Source organism: Ornithodoros turicata, unplaced genomic scaffold, assembly GCF_037126465.1.
Source record: "Ornithodoros turicata isolate Travis unplaced genomic scaffold, ASM3712646v1 Chromosome22, whole genome shotgun sequence".
In the NCBI taxonomy this organism is placed as follows: Eukaryota; Metazoa; Arthropoda; class Arachnida; order Ixodida; family Argasidae; genus Ornithodoros; species Ornithodoros turicata.
This window is the reverse complement of record NW_026999340.1, coordinates 1,625,129-1,643,424: the sequence shown is the minus strand read 5'-3', so window position 1 is coordinate 1,643,424 and position 18,296 is coordinate 1,625,129. Positions and strand designations below refer to the sequence as shown.

Here is an 18,296-nt window from a genome sequence, read left to right as displayed (position 1 = left end):
CCGCCGCGCTGTCGCCTGTTCGAGCGCTCGCGAACAAATTTGAAAACAGCCAATCACCGCTCAGAAAACGAATTCATCCTCATGGGAACCAATCAGTAATCACTAGCCACCGGATGTCTCCATGACGTTAAATTTGCGACGTTTTCTGACGTCCGATGACGTGAAACGCATGAAGCGCCTCACTTTATCCCGCAAAGGAACTGGCGAGTTTCGGGCCCTTGGCAGATGTCTCAGCTCAGGGGCGGATTTAAGGGTCTGTCATGCGCGGGGGGGGGGGGGGGGGGTCTTAAGGAAATTTCGTGCTTTGCGGCGCAGCATCGTCCAGGAGATAGGGTTTTTGCATAGGGAACACGACCGTATGGGGAGGCGGTCGCCCCCTTAAATCCGCCCCTGTCTCAGCTGCATTCATGGCTCCCGTCCTCTGCTTAGGAGTAGTAATGTATCAGCTCAAGTATCCGGAAACTCACATCTTCGTCTGGACGCCATTAATTAGCAATTAGAGCTAATTGGGACCCCCCACATTAATCAGGACCCACCAGGGAGTCATTACACTAATTGGGGATCATCTAAGACACGTCCAGACCACTGTGTGAGTTTCCGGCTACTTGAGCTGATAAAAAAATAAAAAAATAGGTAGAAAATAAAATGAAAAGATAGAAATAGAGTGGAGAGAAGGAGTTTAGTTGAAGATCAACGACGTCATCTTGAAGAAAGCGGTCCGGAACGGCCGCTGACTGTCGCTGGGCGATGGAGCACGGAGGCAGGTTGCAAAGCATCGCAGCACCAGTTCCGCACATCCTGTGACGTCAGCTGTGACGTCATCATGGCATGTCTGGGCAAGTTAGGACAGCTCTGGACATGAAAGGAGAAAAACACTCGTAATACAGAGGCTGGGAAAGCAAGAGTATGCAAACCATCAATAGCTAACAAGAAAAAACAATTAGTTACACAACAAATGAGCCCACCACAACAGGAGCGCAGAACGATGCGACTGCTCCATCCGAGAGGCAGGCAGAGAACTGACTCGTAATGGTTTTTCTGCTGTATAAAGCCCCGCAGCTGCATCCCCTAGCGGTTACTTTCTCAACTAATCTCACAACAAAATTATTAAGAATCACGCCAGCGCTACTCCCGTTCCCAAGGCAGAAGATGATAGAAAATGCCGGGGATGCCCGGGCAACAGCAACCAGCACCCGACGTGCACGGGCACAAAAATCGCAAACAAAGCGGGAACAAAGTTGACGAAATCATTAGTTACACAACAAATCACCTCACCACAGTAGGAGCGCAGACCGATGCGACTGCTCTCGTTGACAGCCAGGGATCAAGTGACGACGGAGCGAACGACCGCACGTCTTCTCCCAACGAGAGCCAGAGGTGGACTGACGTAAGCGCCACTCTACGGGTGCTACGCATGCGCGCGCTCGTAGCGCCCTCTGCGCGCTCCTACCGCCACCTGCGAGAGGCTAAGAGAGAAGAGCATTCCTGCGCCCCCTGCTGGCCGTTCTCATTGGTCGTGAGGCTAAGTGAGAAGAGCATTCCTGCGCCCCCTGCTGGCAGTTCTCATTGGTCCAGACATCATCCTATTGTCTCAGGGCTACACTGTTTTTTTCCACTAATGCTCCTTTGGTCAATCTGCAGTGAAGCCACGGTATGACGTCATCATGCACCTGCGTGGCTCAAGGACGCGTGCGCTCTAGACAGGGGACCTATTATTTATTGAATCACTATCCCAAGATTATTTCCTTTATTCTTCTATAACGATTGCATAGGAAACTATTGCAGAAGAGCACCATGCATGAAAACTGATCGTAGGAATTCCAAAGTCTTACTAAATGAGACTTGCAAAAGAACAAAATATCCTAACACGTAACTCCATCAACGACAAATAAGAGGACTAGGCACTCAACAAATCAGCACAGAGTACGGGTAACCAGGAGCGCAGAACTCAGGGCAGCACTATCGTCAAGACAACAATGTTCCTTGTCAAAAGAGAAAAAAATACTAAGCGTCAACAAAGGAAAGCACGCATATCGGGGCATGTCAGGACACGTCAGGACAAAGCGTACGACTGCTGGGCAACAGAGGAAAACAAACACTTGAACAGAGTGAAAAAGGCACTCACCATCATTTTTCCCGTTCACAGCATTCCCTCATTGTAAATCCGCTCCTCACAAAATCCACCTGCATCGTCGAACACCATTCACCAGCGACGAACCACACATCCGCACCCCATCAGAGGCAGACAGAACCCCACCGAAGCTACGCTCTTCCACTGACGGCCAACGCCAGGAGCAGAATTTGCGTGTCGAGACCCGTCAGTGTCCAAGAGAGAAGTGAATCCTTGCGCCCCCTGCTGGCCGTTCTCATTGGTCGTGACGTCATCCTATTGTCTCAGGGCTACCCTGTTTTTTTCCACTAATGCTCCTTTGGTCAATCTACAATGAAGCCACAGTATGACGTCATCATGCACCTGCGTGGCTCAAGGACGCGTACGCTCTAGACAGGGCACCTGTTATTTATTGAATCACTATCCCTAGATTATTTCCTTTATTCTACTATAATGATTGTGTAGGGAACTATTGCAGAAAAACACCATAGACAAGAGGAGATTGTAGCATTTCATTCCCAAAGTCTTACTGTACAGGAAAAAAAAAAAAAAATTGTTCAGCAAGACATAAAGTCACACACCTGTCCCCCTCGCGGTTACTCTCTGAACTAAATGAATCGCAAAATTATTAAGAATAGCTCTACTCCCATTCAAGGCAGCACTATCGTCAAGAATATGCCTTGTACAAAAAGAAAAAAAACTATATGTAGAAGGAAAGCATGTCAGAACAAGCCCAGGCATGTCAGCACATGTTTGTCAGACAAGGGGGGGAAAAAGCGAAAAGAAACAAAGAAGGAAACCAGCATCAAACTATTTCTTATCACACGCACTCCTCTTATTCAAAAACAGTGCTCATCATAAATCTGCCCAGGACAATACACACTATTTTTCTATTGCCACACTTTTTTTCAGTAACGGTCAATGCATTGCTACAGACTGTGTGACGTCATCACATCCTGTCTGAAGAAGAAGAAGACACCGGCAAAGACTCCTATTATTTATTGAATCGCAAGATTATTTCCTTTGTCCTACTCTTAATGACATTCATTCTCTCATTAAAATTCAACAAAAAAGCACCCTACATATTAACGATTTTCACCCCAAAGGCTCATCATGGTCATTAGAATTACAGTAAACTACCACTGCTCTTTTAAAATAATAATAAGTGAAACCACTCAACATCACCTCCAGGCTTATGTAATACATGACCCTTTCTATGCTCACACATTCGTTGTCTGAGGCTACACCTGCGAGCAAAAAAGGCGCGGAAGCCGGGTGGGCAAAGTTCCATTCGCGCATTGCGAGCATAAAGGCGGGAAAAGCCTGGGAGCAAAGTTCTATTCGCGCATTCCAAAGCACAAGACAGAACGCCTTTACGGGAACACGATAGCATTCCTATACTATATTAATGATTATTGCATTGCAGTTTAGAAAAACTACAACTAAACTATAATTTTAGGAGCCCATTAAAATTCTACTTTCTATGGAAACTATAATTGCCCTATTACTTGGATCGCTACTAATGAAGCGCTCCAATTTTTTCTCTCTTCCCATTTCAGCCTTGTCATGCAGGGAAGCAGACTCATATCCAAAATAATTAATCTACACTGAGGGTGCCGTGCTTCAGGAATTCCTATCCTGCGCTCAGATGCAAGCATTTCTTCACGGACACCTTTAACAGCTTACTTCCTCAACATATCGAACACCCAACAAAATCAAACAAACAATCCCACTTCCACTGGTAGAACACTATTTAGCTTTTACGCAGGAGGCTTTCTTCTACATAAAAAGTAGAGAAAATAAGAAAAGAGCAGCAAAAAATTGCGTGCACTTTTGCTTGACTTAAAAAACCTGAAGCATATGCCAATAAACTGAGAAAAAGACACTCATGTCTGGTATCTGATAGTGCCACATACACAGCCGCATTACCCTTGCGTAAAGAACGCACAGGACAGGGATACACAAATTTCCTTAGGTGAGCAGGGAAAAGGCTTAAGACCTCAGGTCACCTCACATCGCCACGCGGCTAGCACAACATGACACCAACAACATACTAGCGGCGGGAAGAACTGCAACACTGCTAAACAAGTCCAGACATGCCACGATGACGTCACAAATCAGGGGAAAAAAAGCACACGCACGCACAGAGTACAACGCATTAAACACACGGTGCGCTCAGGAATAATCGTAGCGTTACCGCACGTCGCTACGAAGCTCAACGTCTAACACAAGACGACACCAACAAGATATTAAAGGATAAAAATTGCAACACTACTGAACAAGTCCAGACATGCGACATCGCATACAAAACACTGCTCATCGGGGAAAAGGCCTAAGCCCGTGGCGGATCATGATAGAGCATACACAACTTCATTTTTCTATTTCGCGTAAACTAAACGCGGTCTGCTTGGAAAACGACGTACAAATTTTCTTAAGGAGCAGAGAAATATATCTACTCCGTGCTCAGATACCAGCATTTCTGCTCAAAAACCTGCAAAATTAAGCACTGCTTACTTCGTCAAGATATCGAACACCCAACAAAATCAAACAAACAACCCCACTTCCACTGATAGAACACTATTCAGCTTTTACGCAGGAGGCTTTCTTCTACATAAAAGTAGAGAAAATAAGAAAAGAGCAGCGAAAAATTACACGCACTTTGGCTCGCATAGCTATAAGAGAGAAAAACAAAATAAAATATCGACACACACGCTAATAAACTGTGACAAAGACACCCATTTCTGCTATCAGATAATTATTGCATAATGCTAAATACTCATTTGCATTGTCCCTTCGTGAAGAAAGCACAGGACAGGGATACACAATTTATCTTAAGCGAGCAGGGAAAGTCACTTCTACTCGAACAGCTTAATACCATAAAGTCTGAATTTTTGCAAAGCAAATAAAGCTTGAACAGCGCTACGAACGTGACAGGCACATACTAACAAACAAACAAACAAACAAACAAACAAACAAACAAACAAACAAACAAACAAACAAACAAACAAACAAACAAACAAACAAACAAACACTTCTTCGAGTCTGTATTATCTTTAAAAAATAACGAAAGCACACAAAAAAATCAAATCGGCTAGGCAGCCTACCAGACGTTGTGCCTTAAAGTTGGCTGCATGCAATGCGCGGAAGCATGCTGTGAAGCCAACTTGCGGTTTTGCTGGATGCACATGAAGTCAGATTCCAATTGGAAATCGCGCTAAGGACGTGCCAAACGTGGAATTTTCGCAAAATTAATCACAATACCTGGAATTCTGTTCATTTTAGCGGGAATGCTGGCGCTTGTGCTCTATTATTCGTAATTTTCGAATATTCGAATTTCTCGTTTATCAAATTTTCGAATACGAATAGGGTTCGAATATCAACAATATTCCAACGATATCCGAAATTTCGAATATTCGTACACCTCTAGTGAATACTGACACTCATCAACATATAACAAAAAACAAACAAACAAATCCCTTTCTGATGAACTCTCCTCTGCCGAGCGGCTTTCTCCTGCTCTACCTGGATGCTGACTTTTCCCCCCCTCACCAACATTCTGAGTAAAAGCAGTGAAAGAAGAAAAGAACCGCGAAAAATTACACGCATTTGTGTCACAGGACAGGGATACACAAATTTCCTTAAGTGAGCAGGGAAAAGGCTTAAGTCGTACCGCTCAGGAATAATCGGAGAATCGCCGCTTATCGCTAGGCGGATAGCGCTTGAACAGCGCTACGAACGTGACAGATGCATACTAACAAACAAACAAACAACAGCAGGACCGGCGTCGGGCACTCATAAAATACCCTGCCCAAAACAAAGACTTCACCAGGTTCGCGAGGCAATTCCATTAAAAACGCTCGTCCTATCCTACAGATAGCAATGCAAACGCGACTGCCTTTATTTTTTAAAACCACTATTTCACGCAATAGTACATAAATGTATCACTCGTGTCACACGAAAAGGCAAACACTTACCTGTCAAGTGGGGTCCCAGCGCGCGTGCGCGCGCACACACACACACACACACTAACATTTTCACACTCACAAACACAAAGTCTATTTTCACAACCACATAAATCCATATTATTCCTCAGGTCAATAATTATCCTGCCATCGCCAAAAGACGGCACAGACATGTATGCTTACGCAAGACAATCGGTCCTCGTTCCGGATGTAATAGGATATCGCCACTCGGCCGGCGCGAACCAATAAAGAAAGAAAGGAATGCATGTTCGCTACGAAGAAATCGGTGCCGTGCTTCTACGCAGCGATCATTATACAGACGCGTAAATGTGAACATCATTCGCTACACACTGTAGCTCTAATCATTTTTAAACCAAACCAAACCGTGTTCATAGGTCTTCACTAAATAGGTGAGCCGATAATGACTCAAAATAAAATAAAATAAAATAATCATTCCATCATCGCTGGCTGCAAGCTTGGGTACCCAACAGAGCAGCGCGCTCCTATCAATACGCCTTGGGCTGACCTTACACACCCGAAGCCTTTTCTGAATACATTCTGCCGGCGCTGGAATAAAAGATTTATCGCGAGGGTACTACGATGTCAGCTCTGTTGCTGTTTAAGTGATAAAACAGTTCGCTCACTCGGGGAATCGCGCGCGTCTAAACCGCGAGAACGGGTCCGCGTTGCGCTCGCGCCGCGGGGAATCGCGCGCGTCGCGAGTCCAAACCGCGAGACCGGGCCCGCGCGTGCGCTTCGCGGTTCGGGCGCACTGTTTTATCACTTAAACAGCAACAGGGCTGACATCGTAGTACCCTCGCGATAAATCTTTTATTCCAGCGCCGGCAGAATGTATTCAGAAAAGGCTTCGGGTGTGTAAGGTCAGCCCAAGGCGTATTGATAGGAGCGCGCTGCTCTGTTGGGTACCCAAGCTTGCAGCCAGCGATAATGGAATGATTATTTTATTTTATTTTATTTTGAGTCATTATCGGCTCACCTATTTAGTGAAGACCTATGAACACGGTTTGGTTTGGTTTAAAAATGATTAGAGCTACAGTGTGTAGCGAATGATGTTCACATTTACGCGTCTGTATAATGATCGCTGCGTAGAAGCACGGCACCGTTTTCTTCGTAGCGAACATGCATTCCTTTCTTTCTTTATTGGTTCGCGCCGGCCGAGTGGCGATATCCTATTACATCCGGAACGAGGACCGATTGTCTTGCGTAAGCATACATGTCTGTGCCGTCTTTTGGCGATGGCAGGATAATTATTGACCTGAGGAATAATATGGATTTATGTGGTTGTGAAAATAGACTTTGTGTTTGTGAGTGTGAAAATGTTAGTGTGTGTGTGTGTGTGTGTGCGCGCGGACGCGCGCTGGGACCCCACTTGACAGGTAAGTGTTTGCCTTTTCGTGTGACACGAGTGATACATTTATGTACTATTGCGTGAAATAGTGGTTTTAAAAAATAAAGGCAGTCGCGTTTGCATTGCTATCTGTAGGATAGGACGAGCGTTTTTAATGGAATTGCCTCGCGAACCTGGTGAAGTCATTGTTTTGGGCAGGGTATTTTATGAGTGCCCGACGCCGGTCCTGCTGTTGTTTGTTTGTTTGTTAGTATGCATCTGTCACGTTCGTAGCGCTGTTCAAGCGCTATCCGCCTAGCGATAAGCGGCGATTCTCCGATTATTCCTGAGCGGTACGACTTAAGCCTTTTCCCTGCTCACTTAAGGAAATTTGTGTATCCCTGTCCTGTGACACAAATGCGTGTAATTTTTCGCGGTTCTTTTCTTCTTTCACTGCTTTTACTCAGAATGTTGGTGAGGGGGGGGAAAAGTCAGCATCCAGGTAGAGCAGGAGAAAGCCGCTCGGCAGAGGAGAGTTCATCAGAAAGGGATTTGTTTGTTTGTTTTTTGTTATATGTTGATGAGTGTCAGTATTCACTAGAGGTGTACGAATATTCGAAATTTCGGATATCGTTGGAATATTGTTGATATTCGAACCCTATTCGTATTCGAAAATTTGATAAACGAGAAATTCGAATATTCGAAAATTACGAATAATAGAGCACAAGCGCCAGCATTCCCGCTAAAATGAACAGAATTCCAGGTATTGTGATTAATTTTGTGAAAATTCCACGTTTGGCACGTCCTTAGCGCGATTTCCAATTGGAATCTGACTTCATGTGCATCCAGCAAAACCGCAAGTTGGCTTCACAGCATGCTTCCGCGCATTGCATGCAGCCAACTTTAAGGCACAACGTCTGGTAGGCTGCCTAGCCGATTTGATTTTTTTGTGTGCTTTCGTTATTTTTTAAAGATAATACAGACTCGAAGAAGTGTTTGTTTGTTTGTTTGTTAGTATGTGCCTGTCACGTTCGTAGCGCTGTTCAAGCTTTATTTTCTTTGCAAAAATTCAGACTTTATGGTATTAAGCTGTTCGAGTAGAAGTGACTTTCCCTGATCGCTTAAGATAAATTGTGTATCCCTGTCCTGTGCTTTCTTCACGAAGGGACAATGCAAATGAGTATTTAGCATTATGCAATAATTATCTGATAGCAGAAATGGGTGTCTTTGTCACAGTTTATTAGCGTGTGTGTCGATATTTTATTTTGTTTTTCTCTCTTATAGCTATGCGAGCCAAAGTGCGTGTAATTTTTCGCTGCTCTTTTCTTATTTTCTCTACTTTTATGTAGAAGAAAGCCTCCTGCGTAAAAGCTGAATAGTGTTCTATCAGTGGAAGTGGGGTTGTTTGTTTGATTTTGTTGGGTGTTCGATATCTTGACGAAGTAAGCAGTGCTTAATTTTGCAGGTTTTTGAGCAGAAATGCTGGTATCTGAGCACGGAGTAGATATATTTCTCTGCTCCTTAAGAAAATTTGTACGTCGTTTTCCAAGCAGACCGCGTTTAGTTTACGCGAAATAGAAAAATGAAGTTGTGTATGCTCTATCATGATCCGCCACGGGCTTAGGCCTTTTCCCCGATGAGCAGTGTTTTGTATGCGATGTCGCATGTCTGGACTTGTTCAGTAGTGTTGCAATTTTTATCCTTTAATATCTTGTTGGTGTCGTCTTGTGTTAGACGTTGAGCTTCGTAGCGACGTGCGGTAACGCTACGATTATTCCTGAGCGCACCGTGTGTTTAATGCGTTGTACTCTGTGCGTGCGTGTGCTTTTTTTCCCCTGATTTGTGACGTCATCGTGGCATGTCTGGACTTGTTTAGCAGTGTTGCAGTTCTTCCCGCCGCTAGTATGTTGTTGGTGTCATGTTGTGCTAGCCGCGTGGCGATGTGAGGTGACCTGAGGTCTTAAGCCTTTTCCCTGCTCACCTAAGGAAATTTGTGTATCCCTGTCCTGTGCGTTCTTTACGCAAGGGTAATGCGGCTGTGTATGTGGCACTATCAGATACCAGACATGAGTGTCTTTTTCTCAGTTTATTGGCATATGCTTCAGGTTTTTTAAGTCAAGCAAAAGTGCACGCAATTTTTTGCTGCTCTTTCCTTATTTTCTCTACTTTTTATGTAGAAGAAAGCCTCCTGCGTAAAAGCTAAATAGTGTTCTACCAGTGGAAGTGGGGTTGTTTGTTTGATTTTGTTGGGTGTTCGATATGTTGAGGAAGTAAGCTGTTAAAGGTGTCCGTGAAGAAATGCTTGCATCTGAGCGCAGGATAGGAATTCCTGAAGCACGGCACCCTCAGTGTAGATTAATTATTTTGGATATGAGTCTGCTTCCCTGCATGACAAGGCTGAAATGGGAAGAGAGAAAAAATTGGAGCGCTTCATTAGTAGCGATCCAAGTAATAGGGCAATTATAGTTTCCATAGAAAGTAGAATTTTAATGGGCTCCTAAAATTATAGTTTAGTTGTAGTTTTTCTAAACTGCAATGCAATAATCATTAATATAGTATAGGAATGCTATCGTGTTCCCGTAAAGGCGTTCTGTCTTGTGCTTTGGAATGCGCGAATAGAACTTTGCTCCCAGGCTTTTCCCGCCTTTATGCTCGCAATGCGCGAATGGAACTTTGCCCACCCGGCTTCCGCGCCTTTTTTGCTCGCAGGTGTAGCCTCAGACAACGAATGTGTGAGCATAGAAAGGGTCATGTATTACATAAGCCTGGAGGTGATGTTGAGTGGTTTCACTTATTATTATTTTAAAAGAGCAGTGGTAGTTTACTGTAATTCTAATGACCATGATGAGCCTTTGGGGTGAAAATCGTTAATATGTAGGGTGCTTTTTTGTTGAATTTTAATGAGAGAATGAATGTCATTAAGAGTAGGACAAAGGAAATAATCTTGCGATTCAATAAATAATAGGAGTCTTTGCCGGTGTCTTCTTCTTCTTCAGACAGGATGTGATGACGTCACACAGTCTGTAGCAATGCATTGACCGTTACTGAAAAAAAGTGTGGCAATAGAAAAATAGTGTGTATTGTCCTGGGCAGATTTATGATGAGCACTGTTTTTGAATAAGAGGAGTGCGTGTGATAAGAAATAGTTTGATGCTGGTTTCCTTCTTTGTTTCTTTTCGCTTTTTCCCCCCCTTGTCTGACAAACATGTGCTGACATGCCTGGGCTTGTTCTGACATGCTTTCCTTCTACATATAGTTTTTTTTCTTTTTGTACAAGGCATATTCTTGACGATAGTGCTGCCTTGAATGGGAGTAGAGCTATTCTTAATAATTTTGCGATTCATTTAGTTCAGAGAGTAACCGCGAGGGGGACAGGTGTGTGACTTTATGTCTTGCTGAACAATTTTTTTTTTTTTTTCCTGTACAGTAAGACTTTGGGAATGAAATGCTACAATCTCCTCTTGTCTATGGTGTTTTTCTGCAATAGTTCCCTACACAATCATTATAGTAGAATAAAGGAAATAATCTAGGGATAGTGATTCAATAAATAACAGGTGCCCTGTCTAGAGCGTACGCGTCCTTGAGCCACGCAGGTGCATGATGACGTCATACTGTGGCTTCATTGTAGATTGACCAAAGGAGCATTAGTGGAAAAAAACAGGGTAGCCCTGAGACAATAGGATGACGTCACGACCAATGAGAACGGCCAGCAGGGGGCGCAAGGATTCACTTCTCTCTTGGACACTGACGGGTCTCGACACGCAAATTCTGCTCCTGGCGTTGGCCGTCAGTGGAAGAGCGTAGCTTCGGTGGGGTTCTGTCTGCCTCTGATGGGGTGCGGATGTGTGGTTCGTCGCTGGTGAATGGTGTTCGACGATGCAGGTGGATTTTGTGAGGAGCGGATTTACAATGAGGGAATGCTGTGAACGGGAAAAATGATGGTGAGTGCCTTTTTCACTCTGTTCAAGTGTTTGTTTTCCTCTGTTGCCCAGCAGTCGTACGCTTTGTCCTGACGTGTCCTGACATGCCCCGATATGCGTGCTTTCCTTTGTTGACGCTTAGTATTTTTTTCTCTTTTGACAAGGAACATTGTTGTCTTGACGATAGTGCTGCCCTGAGTTCTGCGCTCCTGGTTACCCGTACTCTGTGCTGATTTGTTGAGTGCCTAGTCCTCTTATTTGTCGTTGATGGAGTTACGTGTTAGGATATTTTGTTCTTTTGCAAGTCTCATTTAGTAAGACTTTGGAATTCCTACGATCAGTTTTCATGCATGGTGCTCTTCTGCAATAGTTTCCTATGCAATCGTTATAGAAGAATAAAGGAAATAATCTTGGGATAGTGATTCAATAAATAATAGGTCCCCTGTCTAGAGCGCACGCGTCCTTGAGCCACGCAGGTGCATGATGACGTCATACCGTGGCTTCACTGCAGATTGACCAAAGGAGCATTAGTGGAAAAAAACAGTGTAGCCCTGAGACAATAGGATGATGTCTGGACCAATGAGAACTGCCAGCAGGGGGCGCAGGAATGCTCTTCTCACTTAGCCTCACGACCAATGAGAACGGCCAGCAGGGGGCGCAGGAATGCTCTTCTCTCTTAGCCTCTCGCAGGTGGCGGTAGGAGCGCGCAGAGGGCGCTACGAGCGCGCGCATGCGTAGCACCCGTAGAGTGGCGCTTACGTCAGTCCACCTCTGGCTCTCGTTGGGAGAAGACGTGCGGTCGTTCGCTCCGTCGTCACTTGATCCCTGGCTGTCAACGAGAGCAGTCGCATCGGTCTGCGCTCCTACTGTGGTGAGGTGATTTGTTGTGTAACTAATGATTTCGTCAACTTTGTTCCCGCTTTGTTTGCGATTTTTGTGCCCGTGCACGTCGGGTGCTGGTTGCTGTTGTCCGGGCATCCCCGGCATTTTCTATCATCTTCTGCCTTGGGAACGGGAGTAGCGCTGGCGTGATTCTTAATAATTTTGTTGTGAGATTAGTTGAGAAAGTAATCGCTAGGGGGTGCAGCTGCGGGGCTTTATACAGCAGAAAAACCATTACGAGTCAGTTCTCTGCCTGCCTCTCGGATGGAGCAGTCGCATCGTTCTGCGCTCCTGTTGTGGTGGGCTCATTTGTTGTGTAACTAATTGTTTTTTCTTGTTAGCTATTGATGGTTTGCATACTCTTGCTTTCCCAGCCTCTGTATTACGAGTGTTTTTCTCCTTGCATGTCCAGAGCTGTCCTAACTTGCCCAGACATGCCATGATGACGTCACAGCTGACGTCACAGGATGTGCGGAACTGGTGCTGCGATGCTTTGCAACCTGCCTCCGTGCTCCATCGCCCAGCGACAGTCAGCGGCCGTTCCGGACCGCTTTCTTCAAGATGACGTCGTTGATCTTCAACTAAACTCCTTCTCTCCACTCTATTTCTATCTTTTCATTTTATTTTCTACCTATTTTTTATTTTTTTATCAGCTCAAGTAGCCGGAAACTCACACAGTGGTCTGGACGTGTCTTAGATGATCCCCAATTAGTGTAATGACTCCCTGGTGGGTCCTGATTAATGTGGGGGGTCCCAATTAGCTCTAATTGCTAATTAATGGCGTCCAGACGAAGATGTGAGTTTCCGGATACTTGAGCTGATACATTACTACTCTTAGGCAGCCAGCCGGCCTGCGCATGCTCTTGGGGTCAGGTGAGCGATCACATGGTGGACAGGAGCATCCATGAATGCAAAGCGGGGCTGGCACGCTCGTCCCCATGGCAGAAACTTGGAAGGGCCGCTACTGTGTTTCCTTCCTCCATGCTGCAAGCAGTGTGAGTTGCTCTGGCGTACGTCCGTCACCGTCACGAAAGTGTTTTGCTCCTTTGTACTCTTGGAGCGGGTTAAACTTTTCGTTCATAGAATATTGCGATCCCAATGAAGGCTTCTGAGGGATCTTTAGCTTACGGCGCTGTTCCGGGAGAATATTTTCTTGGTCTTTGGCATTGGGGGGGGAGGGGGGGCGGTTCCTTGGGACTGCTTGTGTCCATCAGCAAGAGGGGCGTAGCACCCGTTCTCAGTTTTTGCGGCGAATTACCGTTTCTTTTTGTCTTTTTTGTAATTGTATGCAATATGGATCAATGAGATCTGCAGAAATGAAAAAGCAAAAGGAAGAGAGAAGTAATATCAGTGATGGATATTAAACCGGGTAATACTTTATTATTACACGGACTCCCTGTTTGTGTTATCAGATAAATATTGGCAATATTGGTGCAAACAGGGCTTGTGAATATGGGCAGCCCATATTGGTCCACTATGGAGCCTGGTTGCACTCCCCATATTTGCCCAATATTGGCAGCCCATATCGGGCCAATATTGGCAATCTTGGCAGCCCATATGGGTCCACTATTGGACCAATATTAGCGTGCTGCCTGTGATTCGTCCTTCACGGGGATGTGCAATGTACCTTCGTTCACCCCTCTTTTCTTAATGTCATTTCTGTTTCATTAATATTTTTTGCTAGTATATTGGCTCATTAGTCCTTAACAGGGGATATGTAATGTGCTTATGTTCCCATGTGTTTTTGCAATGTCTCAGTATACTACGTATACTATATATACGTATATGCGTATATCATTCGCAGTGCTGAATACAATGTAGAACTGTACGCTTGCCATATATATATGTGTGCACAAAATCAAGCTTCCTTTGAGCACTGGTCTAATGGTCCTAACAGCTATGTAGCTACTTTTCGTGCCATTTAGCTGAGGGAACCGTTGGATTCGGACCAGGACTCTCCGAATCCGACACCAATTTGGAATCGGAGCCTAGACTGGTCCCACTGAAATCGCATCCGTCAAGTGGTCCCAGTGCCTGACTGGTTCGAGACCCCAACCAGTCCCCATTCCGGAGTGGTTCCCTACAGGGATCACCTGGGAATGGGGACCAGTATGAGACCTGTCTCAAAAACCACTTTGAACTGGTCCCACTCTAGATTTTTGCCTGGGCTTAAAGGAGCATGGAAGTGACAATTAACATGACTCGAGATCCTGCTTCATTTGTGCAGCTGTCCACAAGGAGTTACCATACAAAATATTTCCGATCTGCGGCGTATTGTCACTGCGCAATAAAATTTACAAAAGACAGTCGGAGAACGGCAGTCGCGAGCGAGAGACACGAGTCCCGCGTGACGAAGAAATTGCTTGGTGCCTTTTTTCTGTGTCTTGTCATCTCGGCTCACGCGCCGCTTACACATGTTTCAGCCGTGCCGTTGGACGTCACTGGTCACGGGCCGTAGCCCGTGATATGTCACGCCGTCTTCGGCTTCGCTTCGGATGTGGAGAGGGTTCTTTAAAGGTGTGCGGAACAGAGCCTTGCGCGTGCTGTCTGGGTTATCTGCGCTCATCGTTCTTTCGCAGCAGCTCATTTTATTTGTTGTAGAAGACGTTGCAGCGAAAAACTAAAAATATTTTTAGGGTCACTTCCATGCTCCTTTAATGCCATCGTTCATTCCATTGGACAGGATGCCGGAACTGCCTAATTCACCTAAGGATTGCAAGAAAAAATACGCGCAACGCTGGGCAAGAAATAAACTTACTAAACTTCGAAACACTTCTGTAGCGAGGGTGAGCTCCCAACTAGAGGTGTGCGCCGCCGCCGGTGGTCTGGACCTCGCCGTCGCCGCCGTGCCAAAACTGTCGGCGCGCCGCCGCCGCCGGTGTTGACAAATCGGCGCGGCTGTACAACGTGCCCATTTTGATCAATTTCTATAAAAAATCTCTCGAATACCTAGTATTTTGTTTGTTTTTCTTGCATCTTAGGACCCAAGCTTCATTTGTGGTGTTTTTAGGAGTAAGAATTTCATCACTAATATGCTGTTTATGCTATGCAATTTCGTTTCATAGTCGACCCTGGACGCACAACTCCAGGGAAACTTGTCACTCAATTCCTGCAGGTTGTTTGCCGTTCATCCACCAACACCATGGCACTGGTCATCATCCATACAGAGTGTTTTGTTTTTTATTCGTTAAATAATTTTTTAAAAAAATCTAGCGGAACAAAATATATGCCGTTTTTGAGTTGGTCATTCGAATATGTTCTCGAGATAGCAGAAGGGAAGACATTCCTCACTGAAAGCCATTCCATGTTTAAGAAATTCTTAAACGCGCACGTATGTTGAAATATCCGGCTCTGAATGTCGCTATGCAAACCAGCCGTAACAAGGAGTACGCAATTTCCGAGCGCAGAAATGACGCGAGCTTCGCCTTATCTGGGTTGGAAAGCGATCTATCTGGCCAAGAGATTAGCGCCTACACCGATCAGCTCGATCGCTCCAAACCACGTGGTCCTCTCAGGATCGCCCGTCGCTCTTTCTGCGCTCGAAAAGTGCGTGGAAATAATGCATTTTGTGTGTGCCGGCAAAAAGCACCCCGTCAGAGAGGGTGTTATCAATCGCGGAATTGCAGGGCTTGTAATTCGCGCGAAGTGTATCAGCCTAGCTCAATCCACTCGCTCTGGGCAAGCTTATACTGTAAAACCCTTTGATTTCGCGAGCCCTTAATTTTCGCGATTTTTGCGAATCGACAAAATTCGCGAACTTTAAGGGCACTCAAAAATTTCAAAGCAGAGCAGGAGGAGCTCGAGGAGTGCGCGAAATTTAGTTGTTGCGAACATATCCCTACTCGATTGGCGAAAATTTAGGGGCTGCGAAATTAAAGGGTTTTACAGTATTATCCATGATAACTACAGCCTCTGCAAAAATACTATTCAATGACGTGATGGGTGCGCCTTATGTCATATCGTTTTCTAACGTTTGCATACTTACATATATCTTTACTATAGTTTCTGAAACCGAGCCACTGGATCAGTGGACAGAGCTTTGACGCGTCGTCGTCATGTGAAGGGATGGCTCGTCGTTCTGATTGTCTAGCTATGTTGTTTTCTCCAGCGAAACCGGCCCTTAACGTGCCCTGTCGAAGTTCTTGGGCGACGATCTTCTCGAAGTGCTTTACTTCTCCTAATATTTATTTGTGGGTTCGGTTTTCTTTCTTAATACTATCAAGTGCTGATGTACTTGTATGGCGCAAGGTACAATAAATACGACTACCGTCTCAGTGTCTATGAAGGGGAAAATACCCCCGCTCTGAGCTGTCGGTGCGTCCCCGTCGGAGAAGAGAACACACATTGACAGCCCACGGGGCTCACGCCGAGAAGACAGCATCGGCGTCACGCCGCTTCCGCCGGTCCTTCAACGTGCTCTACGCCGCCGCCGGTAAAAATGCCCACGGCGCACACCTCTACTCCCAACAACAGACCAAACGCGGGCGAACAAGTTTGAACACTGACCATTGCGCTGTTAGCGCTGCGCCGCTCGCCGCGCCCTCTGCCGATGCCGTTTCCAAACTGGCGCGGAGGGCTTCTTCACACTTACATTTTCGTCTCATTGCAGCACTCTTGTTCAATCGTATATTTGCTTTCGCCTGCTTTTAACGATCTTTAACCTTATTCTTTAACTGTAACTTTATTAGGTTGTTTATGGGGTCAGTGCAAATAAAAATTTAATGTAATCAATGTTGAACCTCACGGTTGCAAGACACGCGGCTTGTAGTCGATGTGTCATGACAGCAGCAAAAACAAACTGCCCTAATAATTTTTTCTCAATGCACAGAGGCAACGCTGTGTTATAGCTCCTGTAAAAATGTTTGCATAAATTTGTGATGCAGGTCTAAATGTGGCCAACATTTGACCTGCTTTTAGACGTCTAACGGTAGACGTCTACCGCGAAATATCTCGGGCATGATCGTAGACCACCCCTTCTTAGACGTCTCAATATTGTATAGCGTTATGGACGGCTCGTAGACGTCTAAATTTATCGGTATCCCTAAAGTCTCAAGTTAGCTAATTTTTAGACATATACTAGCGCCATGTTTTACCTGGGAAGCCACGAAAGGCCGTAGCTGGAATCAAACGACAAGTACGAAGGCGCGTACACCTCACACTGCCCGTTCGGGTGCATCTACGCCGTAAAACAGAGCTGTGCTCGTGTGTGTTCCGAAAAAAATTATCTGCTGTTTTTGTTGTTGTTCTTACATCGTACTCTATCGAACTGGGAGAATGAAGGTGCATTTGGTGCGACTTAGATGTGGGCTTTCAGAATATCACAACAGTTTCGACTATGTAAGGTATCGGCGTAGCTAACCTTTTAGCGTTCGAGGCTGAGACGGTAGGAAATCTATCCGTCAAGTGTCCTGACAGGAGCGATGACAAAGCGGCCAGGTGGGAGTACAGAGCGACGTCTTTTCCTCATCCTAGTGAACAATCCGAGGATGGCGTACCTAATGTTTGGGACCGTGGTGCTAATCTCCAGCTCCGTGTTGTGCTACGGCATTCCATTCAAAGCATGTGGGAGGAAACCAGGTGAGTCTTGGTAACTGCATGTGCATGTTCTCACTTTTTTACAATACTTGCTGATTCGTGGGATGATCTTGACGGGGTATAAAGGCGCTCGATGCCTATCGTTCCTTGTTCACTTCCACGTTTCGTCACTTTCTACAGGTGTGGTGACGGCAACGCGCAGTGCTGCCCTGGCGTCGAAATTACTGACAATGTGCGCCCAGAGAATGTTAATAAAACACGACATCGAGCCCAAGATAATATCCAGGGTAGGTGAGCCGATCCAATGCTTAGGAACAGAACTGGTTCATATGATGGCGAACACGAAGTGATTTCAACTTGTTTAAAGCGTGACGACAGACCAGTGGCTATAGGCCAGTGTGGCCAACGCACCACGGTCCGACCCTCGCAAATCTTGCAAATCCGAGCAGAACAAAACTACATACATAGGGAGCGGGAACAGAGTGGCGATAACGAAAGGTCTTGCAGTCACTGCCACCTGTCTGATACCCCTGACACAC

At 45.5% G+C, this 18,296-nt stretch overlaps 1 long non-coding RNA gene across 1 annotated transcript; it reads left to right on the top strand.

The window, feature by feature from the left end:
- Positions 1–7,327: 7,327 nt before the first annotated feature.
- On the top strand, positions 7,328–18,038 carry LOC135373180 (uncharacterized). The gene is made up of 5 exons (XR_010416319.1): positions 7,328–7,469; positions 11,049–11,361; positions 12,635–13,217; positions 17,695–17,799; positions 17,938–18,038. It is a non-coding gene; the product is annotated as an uncharacterized LOC135373180 (long non-coding RNA).
- The last annotated feature ends 258 nt before the right edge of the window (positions 18,039–18,296 follow it).